The 14,437-nt window shown below is 37.9% G+C and overlaps 1 protein-coding gene across 9 annotated transcripts in view; it reads right to left on the reverse strand.

Annotated features, from left to right (window-relative positions):
* LOC106180982 (QRFP-like peptide receptor) overlaps positions 1-14,437 on the reverse strand; it is a 78,985-nt gene that overhangs the window by 10,435 nt on the left and 54,113 nt on the right. The window contains exon 1 of one of the 9 annotated variants that reach the window (XM_013565199.3): positions 8,672-8,762. The exons of the other annotated variants lie outside the window; for them this stretch is intronic. The gene's annotated coding sequence lies outside the window, so the exon portion shown is untranslated. Of the gene's footprint in view, positions 1-8,671; positions 8,763-14,437 lie in introns of those variants that run through there. 9 annotated transcript variants of the gene reach the window in all.

The raw sequence follows: 14,437 nt of genomic DNA on the forward strand, positions 1-14,437 counted from the left end.
CCTCTAAATGTATCCTTCCCCTCAAAATATAACATGATACAATCAACAACAAAGATATTCTTTGGTTTAATGGAGACATAATACACATTAGCTAAATGACAGAATTTCTTTTCTTATTGTAACAGTTTATCTTATTGAAACAGTAATTTATTGGTACTAATAAACTGTATACGCAGCACTGTGTCACAGCTTGCAGTGGGCATCACTTTTCGTTATAAAATGTCATTCTAGTGGCACGCGATTTTCTCAAAAACAATGGCAGTTTGGGGAACAACATATTGATTAGGTCTGTCTCGTATGCTTGGAAATCACACGGTCTAGTGCAACAGCGACTTAATTAAGCCGTTACAAGCGGCTCTCTTTCTCTTGTCACCACACACAACTTGGAAAAAAGCCTTGATTATCTTTTAACACAGCATGCATATATACGTAGTAGAGGCTTCAGAAGTAATTTCCATTAAAACCACTCGTCATACACGCGAAACACTCTGATTTTCCCAAAGGCACATCAACAGGCTTGGGTAATACTCCCTTAACCGTCACGAAATCGTACGGCAATATTTCGAAATTTTATACGTAAATAAAAATAAAATCATAAAATCACACCCATTACCTCCACAGTTTGCTAATACACAAGATCAAGACCACTCGACCTCCAAATATTTATAATTTCCCGGTGCCAATTTCTTTAATAAACGAAACATGACCGCTATCTTCTACTGCAATTCAGGGGCATTAAGTTTACGGTTTCCAATTCGCCAAAAAACATATTTTCATCTACAACCTCTTCAACCCCAAGGAACATCTGTCCGTCTGTTGATTGACATGATAACATTGGAATGTTCTAGTAATTAGTTTTTCCATCCCTGGATTGCAGCCTTCTTTTATTCAAGAACACGTCATTGTAATCACAATTTCACGTCTCAAAGTTTCCATTCCATGTTGCATAAAAAAGGGGACGTAATGACATGACAGTTTCCAAGCGGGGATATTTATCTGAAAAAAAAAAACTTCCTTCCTTCATCTGTTGTCCAGCGTTTGCTGTCAGGAAGGTTTCTAATTGAACGCCATGGCTGGACGAAGAGGCTGCCTCCTACGCGCGCAGTTCATATATAAAGCGTTGATTGCTGCCATTTTGGGTTCTAATGCATTCTGAAATTGTTGAAAACAGCCACCAAACTGTAAATTTTGAACATTGGTTTTGATATGTCTAACATTGAAAATTACTTCAACCCTAGCCTAATATCATAAGACATTCTCTGTTCTTTCTCCAACATCCTATTATTTTCCATATTTTCCTAATAGTACTTTATCCTATCCATGCCTTCTATGCTGTAAGATATAGGATATTAGTATAACACAACACTGGTGATCGTGATCATTCATGTTCGTCCACAAAAAGACTGATCTGTGTAGATTAGTTCCTTGACGAAATTCGTCGTATCTGCGTTTTGAAAGCGAAAACATCAACCTATACTTAATCAACCTCAGAAGGACCTCTTCAAACCAAAATTAAAATCTGACCAGGAAAATTGGACCAACAAAGCCCATTGCCATACACTGATATCTGACTGTCTAAGCAGGCTTACCTACCTTACCGTACTTTCCTATTTGACACCCTTTTTTTCACATTTGACAAAATCAAAATATCGTATCATGAAGCCTTCCTATATATTCAGTTGAGTAATTATACGCACGAACCTCCACTAATACTCTGTGATACGTGACATTCTTGTTACTAAACTCTTGAAATGTTGCGTGCTTTGGCCCGCTGCTATATTCATGGAAACGAACAACGGCGTGAAATATTCATCGAATTGTTATATAACATATATGGATGCGTACCTTTTGTTCGGTGTCACAGAGTTTAAAAGTGAAGGTTTAATCAAGAAATGTACAAACAACTTCAGCTGGTGCGCGATGAAAAAGGCAACAATTCTATGGCGTTTGATTGTCCATTGACGTCCGTGACGTCACTAAGCATTATACCAGATATGGTGTGTATTACAGAGACGCACTCGCTAGTCAAGTTGACAGGTAAATAATAATAATAATAATTATAATAATAATAATAATAATAATAATGAACAGTTACCAAAAAACGCTCCATATTCGTCTAAGTGATGTGTACAGACTTTTGTTCAAAGCTTATAGTTTTAATAATAGAAAAGAGAGCAGGTTACAAAGAGAAGGTTAATCGCAACTGCATTATCTTTAAAAAACACCTCAGTTCTACGACATGCAAAGAGACTCCAAAACGTTTGAAATAAAAGAGCAAATGCCAGTATTTTGAGAATCTGTCTTGTAAAAATAAGACGCAAGCAGAGGTTACAACGCACCGTAATGGAAGAAGCTTACATCCAAGCGAACCACATTTCATACAATGCACTAAAGAAAAGTTCACTTGATACAAGTGCCATCTTTAAAGTTTCAATAGATTTCAAATAAATATAATCTCATATGCATTTTGCAAATGGTAACTAGAATAAAGACGTACCAAATATCAATAGACTGGGTTAATGTTGACAGCAAACAATAGACTTGCGAGGCGACGTTGACGCCGATTCTTAGGCCTACTGTGGCGACACACACATGTAATGGCTAAATGTCCAGGCACACAGAAGATTGGAATTATTAAAAAATAAGTATCCTAATTTTTCGTTTCAATGCGCTTACTCTCTATGTAAGTTTCATTTTCATTACAAGTATCATAAAAACCAGCTCAAACTTCTCTCAAACACGAATGCTATGAATCAATATTTTATCAATTGTAAGTGGTTGAAAACATCCTACCACTATTTTAGTTGTTCAGTAATGAAGTCAATTTTAATCTTGATCTATACCTAGCCCTTATAGATGATTTTCTCAAGTCCAAAGCAAAAATGTCACCCTTTCACAAGCAATTAAACAAAGAGGAATAGCACACGTTTACCGGGCGACATAAACAGAATCTCGTTATGGCTGTAGGTACAGACTTGGTACTCTTTGCACCAAATAAATGAAGCAAATCCACGTTTCCAGTGCTTCATCTTAAATCAGTAATCACCAAAATTATATTAATCCAATTTTCAAACATCAGAAAGGCACCTTGCAGCAGGTTGAAAAAAGTTCAACGTAAACAGGAAAACGTCCATAAAAGACCCCAGTGCTAGCTTCAATTAGACTTCAATCTGGCGAACCGCATCCAAAACATTCCAAATCTGTTACTATTACTATCTTCAGAAGGGACAAAAAGTTCACAACATTTGGCCATTCAGTTCGCATTGCAGTTCCGTCTAGAATGATAGCAAATATTGACAGGCAAACAAGCAGTTAAGCTCGTCAGATGGGCGCGATGTTCAAAGGTATAATTGAAGCTGAAGGAATCTTTTGACTTGCCACATGCCTGGTAGACCTTTCATTAACCTTGCTACAATACCACCTAAGGTTTCGGCTTCGATATTGACTTTATTCCGTAACGGAAGGGCACAGGTGGCTTCCTTCTATGCCGTTAATGCTCAGAAAATGCATCAAGAAATGTTTTCAAAAAGTATAACTGATACGGTAACTATTTGTGCGTAATGAATTACCAGTAACTGTTCTCACGTTACACCGTTCAGAAAATAAAGATGGATTCCTTCATTACTTATGCCTCAGACCATTTTATATATAAAAATGCGGATTATATAACCAATATTTTTTGGCGTTGACGAACGGGGAAATCCTCATGTATTTATTTAAATATTTTTCTTTTCAAAATAAGTTGATAACGGCCAGTTGCTGGAAGGCCTTTATTAATGATTTCGTTAACTTTTGAATGCTGCATCTGTTTTAAAGATCAACTCTATTCCACATAGTCGGTAAATCTTTGTAATAAATTGATGATTTCGTTAACTTTCGACTGTTGCATCTGTTTCAAAGACCACCACTATTCCACATAGTCGGTAAATCTTTGCAGCAACAAGGGTCATCTTTCTTCTGGAAATGGACCAATGGCCTCATCGTTACTGCCAGACCACCGGCGATGAAAGCCGCCTTAATTGGAGTATGTCTATAAGATATAGTTAAAGTATTACGAAATAAACCCGAGATGCTTAAAATCCGACAGCTGCGGGTCTCAACCTAATTATTTTGCCGTCTGGGTGCTTCTCTACCTGTTCCATTCCAATTAAATGGTTCTTCGTTTTAACTTATTTTCTCTCCGTAATTGAATGCATTGATTTCACTTTGTTCGGTGGCCAAAGGACACTTCTGTGATCTACGAAGTGTGAGTGACATTAGTATTTACCCTCTCGTTAAATGTATAATGTTCATTCTCTTTTTGAACAAACACGGCACCTTGCACATTACATGTAACATTTGCCATTTATATATATGTCACTACATGATGTAATTATACCTTATTTTTCCATAAAGAGCAGGTGTTATTCCACATTAACGTTGTTCTCTTACCTTTTATTGCCAATACGAACTGAAATCCTTATCGTCTATATGCTACTTAATTTTAATTCAGAATCTAATGGCATCACCGTTAAAGAACAAACTATCCGACTCCAGGTAAAACAGCGTTTCTGGCCGCTGTTCCTGTCACCCAATTTCCCAGGCGAACTATCATCAGTGTAAGGGTGTTGACACCAGAGGAATTAAATCCTAGGTGTGATATTCCATGGCATCATTGTAGAAGACCACGCGTTCTCGCATCGAGATCTAATTAACTGTCGCACGGAACTCAAACCCAATCTTCGCCTCGACTAACTTTTTAATAACGTATGATAATATCAAAAAAGCATGCGTCGACTGTCCACCTGATTTGATGTCTAACATAAGGCCTACTTACATATAATATAGACCATGCTTTTCATTAACTTTGCTGGCATATAAACGGTAGCGACAAACCATTGTTACTATACAAACAGAGCATAGAAAAATGTTCTTTAAGTTACAGTCTTAGTCAAGAGATCCTCTGCGAAGTGGACTACGGGGAAATCCTCATGTATTTGCAAAAACCTAACACTTATATATACAGATGCGTACATGGGCAGAAACGTTGTCCATGTTGCATTAGAGGGGTGGGCCCACGTGCATTACCCCAAATATGGAACTATCGACATGCTTAGGAGATCCCTTTAGTCATTACCCTTATCTCGGTCATCCACCGGTCATTTTCATTTCCGCAGTCACCAGAAACAACCTACGAAGCTCACCTCTCTTTCTCATCCAGCAGACGATAATGAACTGGGTGCATGGCCGCAGCCTACTCGTCGCTGTTTATCACTGTGCAGAGACACTGCGGGGAATATGCATCAAAACCATCATCACTGTGTACTGTGACATGCTGAACCGGCAGTGTATACCTATTCAGCACCTTCAGTGATTTTGCAAGACTCAATAATGCTTTAATTACTTATAAGGACAAACGGCCCACTAAGACGACATTTTTGACGTCTTTCTATGGTTAATAACACGGTTAAAACGGCTATTTCACACCATCCCCAACCTAAAAAATTACACTTGTAAAGAGAATCAAGTGGAAATGTTCATTTCACGAAATCTACAGATTGCCTTGGTACAATTAATAATACGCACGGCATTAATAGGCGGTTCCTTTGTAACTGCAAGATATTCTAGTTCCTGTTAAAGAATATGTCAAATAGACACCACACAGAGAGTTCCAAAGGCTGCATTCCACAATCTAAGGGTCTATCGTTTTTAAAGCACTCGTGTGAAGTCTTTTTAAAAAAAATAACCATAATACTATATAAAGGTGTGTCTAAAGTTTATCAGTAAACCCCACAAGAAACAGTCCTTTTCCTACAAAACATGCTGTCTCTATTAGGTTCCAAACCAAACGTTTACCTTTATCTCTAAAACATGCAAATTCCGTCCTGCCTTGCCAGTTTCCAGATAACCAGCAGTGGATGCAAACGCCACAAAAAGCTACAAACTAAAGTAGACAGCTTTAAAGCGTGATTCGCCACCACACTGCTTCACCTCCTACAAGACAATAGAGTTCTTGCACCATACCGTTTAAATCGCGTCCGAGGCACATCCCATTAATTAACTTCTCCGTAATATCGGAAAACCATCTATTAGGGTTGTAACATAATTCAAGCACACTGTGCCCGATCCAGCAGTCAAGACACTGGGGTAGCTGGTAGTGGTTTTTTTTACGTTGGGGACAAAGCACTTTGACGCCTGCTTGAAGTCTGCAATTAATGGAACCAAAATTAAGAGCCTATTTTGTCGTCAGAGTGAAAACTTGAGGCTAGCGTTCCTGGTTTAGCGCCGGATGATCTCAGGTGACAGACATCCTCTCTAAAGAGACCGCCCGGACTTCAACGACGGGTCGTTAACGCAACCAGACTAACGCCGTTAAAGTTCACAGCAGGGCGCTCCATGTACTGTTTCACCGAACAGATCGTAGTTGCTGAATAAGAAATGTCAGTATTTCTATACAGATTGTTGAATACAATAGGTGTTGTTAGTCGTTGTGATAAAACTGACACTAGCAATTATCTCGCGTCACTCAGTCTCACGCTCCTGCCTCATTTTTCCGAGAAGTTCTACGGTGGGTGGACAATCGTTGATGTTGTGCAGTGTTTAATACCCCACCTGACAGGTGGCTATAGATACTTTATAGATACAACTAATGAGATTGTTTTTGTTTTACCTGAGACAACGATGAGGCGTTGATGTAAGCGGGTACCATTGTGTTCAATAGCACAATCTATTGCAAAACATGGCCCTAGGCCAAACATGTCAATCAGCTTGTATGCTTTATAATTTGTGTTCTGTTTTCACTTTTACAATCTTCAAAGTTAGCAATGAAGACAACAAACTGTTCACGAAAAATATTACTTTCACCCACAAACTGAGTCTTATTATTTTTGTTCAAAGTTCAATTCTATAACAGGGTCCCAATCTGGCAAACGCAAAGATAATATTTTGCATTTCACAAAATATTATTTTTACCAATAATTTGAAGACGGAAATAATTTATCATATCTAGATACAAGATTCTAAAAATATATCTACATCCAAGTATTCCGTGGACATAACACGAAATACAGAATACATTGTACGAAGGAGTTAGGATGCGCAGTCAGAACACAACAATTCACTGATAATTTTTAAAAAATCCTTCACAACATAGAGACAAAATGAGGCGAGTACGGAGAGGTCATTGACCAATGAATTCACCCTGAAGCAAAAACAGGCGAGTTTTCATAGTTCTTTCATAATGTCATAGGTAGCATGTCGTCCTGATCCTATTTTTTCATATGATTCCCTTTCATCTGCCTACGGCATGTATGACAAGAAAGAAAAGCGCGCTTTCAAGAGTTCATTTACGGGCATGTGTGTTTTTTCTTCAGTAAAAGGTTGTGTTACAACATTAAATGCCTGCTATGTTGTGGTGAAGATTCACAACATGATCATTCCGCAGTGGCTTTTAAAGTGAGTTTTAAAGTAAAATATTTTATATAATCTTCCGCACTTAATAAGTTCACTTAATAAGATCAAGTATATACTGACCCTTATGCTATCTACGTCTATGATCAAAAATACGTTTGATTATCAAGATGCATTTTCATCACTTAGCTTTTAGCCGAGTCATGCATCCAGACTATCTCACTACTTTCATCATCGTGATAAAACTATTCTGAGGAGAGAGCAATCATATTGTCTGAAAGAGGATGCACTTGGACATAAGGAACGATCGTTTGCAAATAAAATAGGAAGATTCAAGATAATGATCTCTTATTGCACCCCTCCAATCCAAGGTGCTTAGTTTTGTAGGTTTGGAAGTGAACGGTCCCCATATAACAAAGGGGAATGAAAAGCAAAGCTACATGTACCCGTAGAAAACTCATATACTTACAAGTAGCTCTTTAATGGAGTAAATTGTTTGCAATTCGAGAACACCAATGATATATGTACACTTACTTCTGTGCACTCTGGATTTGGCTTTTCAAAGACACATGTGACCGTTTGGCAGAGAATGTTCCACTCTGTTCTGTTGACCAGAGAAGTAAAATGACTGTATTTGACGTCGTGTATGCATCGCTCATTTGGTCATTAAGGTGATATCACTTACTAGTTAGTCTACACAGGGTTTCCAAGAAGATACATGGACGCTGTTTACGCCACGTTACATTAACTCATTTAACAACGCTTAAGTGTCCGCAACTTATGAATATTTCAACGACAACAATGAATGCCTACAACACCGCCCGTGTCACACATGCGTTCAATCTTTTAAAGCAAACCACAATTAACTGCGTATCCCCAGACAAATAATCGTAAGTGGTAGTTTGTGCACAAAGCATGTTAGTGGTCGTGAATGTATGATTAGTAGAGATACACACTCTCTACGGGAAACCTAGGGTTCCTACCAGAAGCTGGTATTTACAACACTGTTATCAGCTTGTACAATATCCATATAGTGCCATTGTCTAGCTCCGCATAAAATTTATATCCTAACTAAATCTATTTTGAAATTGTATCTATAGGATATCCCCCTTATTCGATCGTATTCTTTCCACTGAATTGCTGAGGAACACGGTCCTCATGAGTCTTAGTGTATTCTAATGGCCACCGTTGAAAACTTCGTCTCTCTGGGAGTGACAGTGACAGGGTTCTACAAAGACCAACAGGTAATGAGAGTAAATATCATATCAATATTAGGACTTACCTTAGTGTCATATTAGACGGCTGTGGCTGTTCGACCCTATTCTACCGTGATTCTGAAACATATATTATTCAAACCTATGAGGGAGCACGTCATAAAACCGCGGTGCTGCAGTATATAAGCAATGCAATGTGACGCGGCCTTGCCGTCAAAGATATCACATGCAAGAGACGCTTCATACCGAAACTGGTTGCGTGATGAGATCACAGCCAGAATAATCGGGGTTATAGGCGTTTTCTTGACAACAGCCAATAAATAATTTACCAGAAAATGTATGGGGCTGATATATGGTCTTATCATCTTCCTCCTCCTTCCAAAAAAACTCTGCATTTGCCACAATCGCAAAATGCCACCAACAGTTTTGTCAGCAGATAGGACGAAAAACATGATCATTACACTGTGGTGGTATACAATATATGTGCATATATTGCAATTTGATAACTCTAGACTAATACTGAGAAAAGACACGGCTTTTTGCATTGCCAAAAAAAGTTGGTTCATGACGTCAGCGCTTCATAGAAGACAATGCATAGTGGCATTGTGAAGTTGGTGGGACAAGAATTTAGGAAACATTCGTACGGCACTCCATAGCCACTATATCATATTTAACCTATAAAACACAGCATTGACCTCTATATCCAAAGGTGACTTGCAATACCTAGATTAATAAACTTTAAGAGGTAGGTACAAGGATTAGTGGATCACGGGAATAAATAGACGATGAGAGAGAGTTAGTGCAAAAATCTATTTCTTGATACCCGAGGGGAAATATTCTATAGAGTGAATAAATACACCCATCAACTCTGGATAGCACTATAACATATGTCGATAAAACTATCCATTGGTTAAAATTGTGATGAATTGCTCACCGAAATAGCAATACCCTAGTGTGTAATACAATTTAACATCTATTCAAACACCCTGATACAAACAGACTTAAATTATCGCCACATTTATTTAGTGCGCTCTAAAGTCAAAATCAAAGTTGCACTTATCACGGTTTTGCAGAAGTTTCACAGTTTTTATAAAACACTTCAATACTGTCGCAGAGTGAAACGACAACAGATCTTTAACAACAGATTTTTAAAGACATATTTAGACACTTTTTCGAGTTTTCAAAATGATCTTGGTCATTAAAATCCCCACATACAATAATACAATCGTGCATACTTTAAAATGTGTCGCTTCACTCAAATACAGAGTGAACAACAGCACGCATTCGCAGTTAAGTTGATCGAATTAATAAAACATACACACTGGCCAAACGCCATGTTATTCCATGTAACAAATCCTACGATGAAGTGCCAACATAATCAATTTCAAAGCAAGCATGTTGTGCTCTGCAATTAGTGCAAAATTTACTTGTTGATAAAACCAAGACTGCGCTTGAAATCATACTATGCAAGTTGAATTACAATAAGTATAAGATCAACATGTAAACTATCGGATTTTTTTCAAACCGCCATTTGATAACTTCATCGGAAAAATGGCGGATAGACTAATGTCATTGAACTTTAATATGTTTACTATAACCTACATGTAAATTAATAAAGGAAAATCTAAGCACGATAATTTTTCCTGCGATTTATTTCGATAATTGAGACAAAACATGTCATCTCATTACAACCCCTATCTAACTGAAAGAACAGAAGAGAGATAAGTGCCAGTTTTAACGTCACTCTATCAAAAGACGAACAGGAATAACGTACCCAGTACTTCAAGGCCTCCACGTTTTTTTTTTCTAAATCAATTTTTCGACAGATAAACTAACACGCCAGCTGACGAGCTGATGTTCAGCCCATTCTCCACTTCATGCTCCTTATAGAAAAACGTGGCTTCTTGGCACATTTGATATTTTGATTGTACATGTAACCGTGATGTAGGCCTTACACAACCTTTCACGATGTTTTCTTTTTATTAAAAAACGGACAGCCCAATTAGGGGAAACATCATTTATCAACCCAGATAGATCAATGAAGTGGTAATTCATAATTAAATCTGTGGCGTTAAAATCTACCTATCGTATTTACCTAACAACTACACGATTTAATTGTGCAGTTAATTAGCTAAGTATCGATTTCTCCCACTGAAAGCTGTTCGAGATGGCCCTACGACATGGGTGAATGTTAACAAATGTAGGAATAAATCGTTTTGTTGGATCGAAAGTATCACTTAGATATCACAAAAAACAGAAAGCGTGCGCTCACCTTACTCTAGTGAATATACTAAACAGAACCCTCGATGTTAACATTCCCGAGGGGTATTCATGCATATGTACATGCCCATAGTCCTGTACCACTCTGATAACATGCAGCACGTGTACACTTCAACAAAACCAGATAGTAAACAACATTTAAGTATCCACAACACTCCGCTGGCGCGTATTGTCTCTGGTCGACTTGATGTACCATCTCATGTGTACACGCAGCTAATCACTGATTGTTGGTTATGAGAAAACCAAGTGTATATTAAGGATATCTTGACTCACACCTAAAAATTTTGGGAGTTTCTGCAATGCATGAAATATTGATTCCAACAGATCATGTCTCAGAGCTATACATTGGAGAGCCGGGTGATACGAATTTTAAATTGCTCAGGATTCATATGATATGTCAAACGGGCTGATGACATATTTATTAACATGTTGACAGTGTTCCAGCCTGGATGAATTAATAATCAAAATAACCCAGTGTAGAGCGCCACCTGCTTCATGAACCTCTATTCATCCCTTCAGTAAACACAACATCCATCTTATTATTATCTTTCGTGAATTGATTTCTTTTTTTATATATCTGTCTGTTAATTTTTCTTCCTTCTTTCTTAACTGCCTTCTCTCAAATCTTCTTCCCTGCTTTAAATCATTTTTCATTGATGTATAATCCTTAAACAGCTATACTGACATCAGTAAAGTAAAGTTTACTACATAAACGTATTTTATGGTGTCTTAATTGCGCTAACATCTACAGCCACAACATCCATCTACCCTCATTCTCTCAGCTGAGTTAACTGATAGGTATATATTACAGCAAATTAAAGCAAACAAAAAATCTAATTCATTCAAAAGACATTTAAATGCCCTTGTTAAACACATGTCTTAAAGGGAATACATTTGCACATAACTTCACATCGCTACGTACGTTTACGAGAATGCCCTATTCTTGAAAACTACGCTGCGTTCGCCGAATTGAAGAAAACAGCTCGTTAAATGAGGGCTGATATATATATATATATAAACCTCTGACAAAGTAAGTTTAAACTAAATTCCGATACTATAAATTGAGCGATTTGGCCAAAGGTATATAAGAAAGGGTGACCAAGATGTATACGACATTGGTATGGGTTTATGTATTTGTTGCCAAACGAGTAAAATTGCACGGATTGACCGCCAAAAAGACCGGTGTCGGAGATTCTAGGAAACCCGATTTCCTTTTTATCTCGTAATCAGATCTTACAGCTATGAATAAGAAAGTCTTGTGAAACAACTTGCCCCCTTCAGGATGCGACTGAATTCCACACTATCAGAGACCCTTGCACATTTAGCTGTGCTGCAGATACAAAATCGGTTCTTCGGGAGTAAAGAGCACTAGTAGTGAATTGCATTGCGTGTTGACGGCTGCTTTCTGATTGTCGACCTTCGAGTGAACATCTGTTTGGTAATCTTACGGTCGCCACAAATGCCATATCAAACTACACCGAGCTCATGCGTTTCCACACATTAAGCTAACACACGCAAGCTTAGGCTGGCTTAAAGTACGTTAATCGGTGACAAATTAGTGAACTTTTTCATCATCTATCAATTGCAAACTGACACAGGTAGACTACGCCTCAAAAGTACTGCAAAGAGGGCCAGATAATAAGTTTCTCTTCCATCAAGGAATTGCCCGCGGCTTACGTGCACACCTATCGTCTCCAGGGACGAACGAACGCTGCGCAGACACTTGACGTCCGTTTTGAACTCGGTGCTAATTAAGCATGTAGGTGACGCCGATCAAATATTATCAATAAGCCTAAGGGTACCTTGTAATTGGAGGATCGCTATCACATGGGTAGCACACAATACTAAGAACCGGTGGCTAAAGTAAATGAAGTCCAAGCAGATTTCTGGACCCACTGAGGCATTTCTCACTGTGTAACCTGTGTTTGCGGCGGTGGCTTTTCCCCCAGGGAAGAGTTTCATCGTTTTAATTGTTCATATGTTGTATGTACTTTACACTTGGACTGTTTGTGAAAAATCCAGGGTTGGGCCAGTGTTATTTCAACTATGAAGAAGAGGTAGGTGTAATATACGATGTTAGAATACTTGAGTAGGTAGGTAACGAAAACGGAAACACTAAAAACATAGTCAAATCGAAGGAACCATTGAAATCATCTCCACTTTCAAAAAAATGATAATAAATAAATAAATAAATAAAATAAAATCTTCATGATGTTTTATAATTTAATAAAATCTTGGGCTCAGATACTACGGCTCGAAACCAAGAGTATTTTAAAGTAACGTTAGTTTATCAATTCCAATTACCTTGATAGTGAACCGCATTCTCTCAAGTAGAAACCAAAGTGGCCCCGACTATCTAGACTGGAGCGGTACGTTTTGTTAAAAATATAATATATGAAGTAAAAGCTGGACTGTTCGAAAATGTTTGAAATTATGGCAGTTACAGTTTCACATGTTGATTAAATTGGTGAAGCGTTTCAGCTTCCATAAACCCTGACTTCTTAAATGTCTACTCGGTCTTGTTAAGGCCAAAGGATAGCCGCCGTCAAACCTGACAATTAAATTCTCCCCATTTTAGGGCGCTCTTTCTCACTGCAATCCGTACGATCTCTGTTCCTAGCCAGGTGTTATATTCCCTAACACTTACTCTCATTCTCAGGCAGGTGTAAAGGCTTGTAATACTTCTCACCTCACAGACAGATCCATTTACATTCCCCTGGGTTGATGTTCCGCTTTCTCTTGTCATTGTGTTATGCCAGCCACGTTCACTATTCCATCAGCTCTTTTAAGCCACATTACATTCATAGAGATCGTAATGCAAACGAAAACCAAAAATATGTATATTCATCTTGAACTCTGGAGAAACGTTTAAGGGCATCTTCGTCTGACAAGTATATATCATAGGAATAAAAACGTGTTTCAAAAACACCATCAAAACCGCCAATAAAACGTACCAAGTGGATAAAGCACCTATCAAACTAACTTATAGACCACCATTTGCGTGCAATTCATAAATAAAGATTAAACTCAGTTTCGCAGCGAAATCTTTGATTAGCGCAAAAAAAAAAAAAAAAACGCTGTACAGTTCAAGCATGACGTATTAAATTAATGTTTTGAGGTGTAAATCCCATTCCGCTTTTTTTCTTACTCACTGGGGAAGTAATCAAAGCTCTATGCAAGGAAATGTGAAGTTATAAAGGGTTACAAAATGAAAATTGCAAAAGTGTGTCTTGCTCTTAAAATTGTCTGACTAAGATTTTATCAGCAAAACCAGGTCCTGTGCCTAAGGTTTTTATTAAAGTTTACCTATATGTGCCGTGGATCTTATTCATCAAATAAAAGACCTCATTAAAATCTAGATATCGCCAAATTATTGACATTCTTCCTTACTATCACTGCAAACCTTCGGTGCCATGCTTTGAACAAGTTACAAGTGGCGCCAAAAACAGGTTTCTTTTCAATCTTGAGAGGTGTTCAATTAACTCAAACGCTTCTAGACAACTTCACGGGTCAGATGACATTAAAGTCGGTTGTTAAACTTACCTGCTGATTAA

The sequence above is a fragment of the Lingula anatina genome, chromosome 2 (assembly GCF_051362555.1).
Source record: "Lingula anatina isolate TDL-2025a chromosome 2, LinAna3.0, whole genome shotgun sequence".
Taxonomy (NCBI): Eukaryota; Metazoa; Brachiopoda; class Lingulata; order Lingulida; family Lingulidae; genus Lingula; species Lingula anatina.